We start from the raw sequence: 3,393 nt of genomic DNA, 5'->3' as shown, positions 1-3,393 counted from the left end.
TTCCCTAACTGAACAGTGAAAAACAACATTTTTCACCCTATTTTCCTCTCTCTATTTTCCATCCTCCCTATTTTCACCCAAAACGAATGGACCCTTAGGGTGCGTTTGGTTAGAGTGAAAACATGGAGGATGAAAAATAGGGAGAAGAAAATAGGGTGAAAAATATTGTTTTTTACTGTTTGATTAGGAAAGGAAAATAGGAGAGACAAAAAACAGGGGAGAAAGTTTTCTCTCCTAGGCCCACTTTTTTAATCCTCCCAAATCGGGACGAAAATGTGGAGAGAAAAGTACTGTGAAAGCACTTTTACACAAATACCCTCACCTACCCCTCATTCATGACCTGATGACTTTCTCTTTTCATCCTTATCACTTTTGCCTCTACTCATCCTTACCTTCACAACACACCAACGTTCAGGTTCTCTTCTCTCTCTCTTTTATTTTTATTTTTTCAACGAGACCTGATCAAGTTGATACAAAATCTTTTTTTTTTCTTTTTTTTGTGGTGTAAATGCACTTTTAGTCCTACATTTTTGGCTTTTTTTTTTTTTTTTTTTTCATTTTGGTCCTTATAATTTAATTTCACCAATTTTAGTCTCTAAACCAATTAACACGTATTATTTTTGTCCTTTCTGTTAGTTAATAGACGGAAATAGCTGAGGTGGCTAACGAAGGTATTAAAATATTATTAAAAATTCACATCACCCATGACACGTCAGCATATAAATTAAAAAAATTATTAATTTTAACTAAATAAAAAAAATAAAAACCAAAATTCACTTGAATTAAGATCTAAAAGTTTCTTGACCAAGAACACCAACCCAAATCTAAAAGTTGCAACCCCACCAACCCAGATCTAAATGCTGAACTACCTGTGAAATAAATACTGCATTCTAATTTGTAGCTTCTTTCTTCTTGTTGTTTTTATTTTGTTCACTCTTCAGGTTATGCCACCTAATCATTCAAATGCAAATTATCTAATTTAGTGCAAAACACCACGAAATTTTGACCCTAGTTTGGCATGAACAACAATTCTCAAATTCAAGTCCCTTTCAATATTTCCAATGCCTATTCAAACCCCAATATGAGGCCTTCCATAAATCGACCTGGTTTCATGAACCCACCTTTTTCAAAATTCTCATCTGGGTATGCCCTTGCAAATTCCAAATTCTTCTCAAGTTGTACGGTGTTGACCCTATACTGTCTCCTTCAACTTCATTTCTCTTCCTCTTTCTCAAACCACAAAACCCAGATTTACAAAATCACAACTCAAACCTAGATTTTCTCATCTTTCCAAGAAACCAACACAAAATCAACTTAAACCAAACACAAACCGATCTCCAGCAAGAACACAAACATAAACCCAATAGCATATCTAGAGCAAACCCATAAATATCAAACCTAGAAAGCAAATTAACCCATAAATTACAGAACTAAAAATAAGAAACAAACAAAGACCATTAGAGCAGGACCCCTTTAAACCCAACTGATCCCTGCAACTTCCCAATACAAACAAACCCATAAGAAATTGAGAACCCAAACCCATATAAAACTAAAACCATCACTGAAGATCTAAGATTTTGAACTTGAGAAGCCAAGTCTTCGAGTGGAGGTGTTGAAATCTTCGATTTCGGCGTGGTTGGCCGCCTTCACTGGTCCATAAAGTTCCATTGTTGAACTGAGCCCAAGTTTGAGATTCGATCTAGACAAAGTCCCATTCTCAAGCACTCAATCAGTTAAGGAAAAGAGAAAGATCAAAGACCCATAAATCCATAAACCCAATCCAACCACCAAAAAACAAACCTAGAAAACGGCCTGTTTGGTCTCTCATCTCAAACTCACATTTTTACATTTTAAACAATATTACACATATTTTCACACACTTTTTCATTCACACGTATTTCAAAAAACTACAAAAATTCCATCTCAAACTACTCTACCAAACACCCCCTAAAATTCCATAAATGAAAATCGGCTTTTGTGGGAGAGAGAAAGAGAGAGAACATATGAATGTTCTTTGGGAAGAACTTATTCTTCCAAAAAATCTAATTAAAAACCTGCATGTGGCATCCAACCCATCTATTAATGCTTGGCAATTGGAAATGGGGAGATGTACCCACGCATGGCAGCCACGTGTTTAAATTTATTTATTTATTTTGGATGTGTTAATATTGATTAATATTGTGGTTGTAAATCGGTTTGGTATTTTGTTTATATTTGGGTGTTTTGAGTTTGTTAACGTTTGGGTATGTGCTGGGTTTACTGATGATATTGAATTGGGTTTGTATTCTTGTTCAAGTTAAATTCAAATCTTAATTCATGTTACTTTTCATTTTTAATTATGTTTTTTTTTTCTTTTGTTAAAATTGAGAAATTAATTTTTTAAAATTATAATTTGATGTGGCATGATTGATGTGGATTTTTAATAATATTTTAATACCTTCATTAGCCACCTCAACTATTTCCGTCTGTTGACTGACGGAAAGGATGAAAATAACACACGTTAATTGGTTTAGGGACTAAAAGTGGTGAGATTAAAATGTAGGGACCAAAATGAAAAAAAGCCTAAATATAGGGACTAACAGTGCATTTACGTGTTTTTTTTTTTCAACGTCCACGTTTTTGCTGGTTACAAAATTTTTTCACCTAATTAAATTTATATGTACACTATTGTAATTTTTACATTATAATAATAAAAATTTATATGTATGATGTGGTAAATAAATCAATTTCTTACATATTATGTAACAAGGGTATAATAGTCAATTTATATAAATTACATTTTTCATCATTCCCTTTTTTTCTCCAATCAAACAAAAGAGTATTCCACCCTCCCACTTTTTGACCCCTCCAACCAAACACACAAGAGGGAAAATCAAATATTTTCTATCCTCCCAATTTTTCATCCTCCTACTTTTCCGCTCCTCTAACCAAACGAACCCTTAAGATTGAGAGTTAGAAAAAATAATTTTCAATCTCAATTAAAAAAAAATAATATGTAAATTATTAGAGTAAAATAAAAAATGTAAAAAATGTAGTGAAGAAATGAGATTATTTACCTGGTACAATTGCATGCATACAATTTTTTTCACAAGTGAGTGGTGAATTTGTGAATCTACTGTTTACAACTTGTGTAATTTGTGACAAAAATTGTGAGAAGAATTGTGGCTCTAGCATTTTCTAATTAAAAACTAAAAAGTGGCCAGCTCCTAATTTGGTTTGGGAGCTTAGTTGCTTCTTGAGGTGACCTCCAATGGAAGGCATAACTGAATGGAGTTCTCTAGCAGGGTCAGTTTGCACACATGAGCTGTTTTGGCTGAGATTTTATGTTGGGTTTGGCCATGAGGGTTGAGTATTTTGGTGGGCCTCTGACTTGGTGGTTCTCTCCACTTGGGC

This window comes from Castanea sativa, chromosome 1, assembly GCF_040712315.1.
Source record: "Castanea sativa cultivar Marrone di Chiusa Pesio chromosome 1, ASM4071231v1".
Classification (NCBI taxonomy): Eukaryota; Viridiplantae; Streptophyta; class Magnoliopsida; order Fagales; family Fagaceae; genus Castanea; species Castanea sativa.
This window is presented reverse-complemented; position numbering follows the sequence as displayed.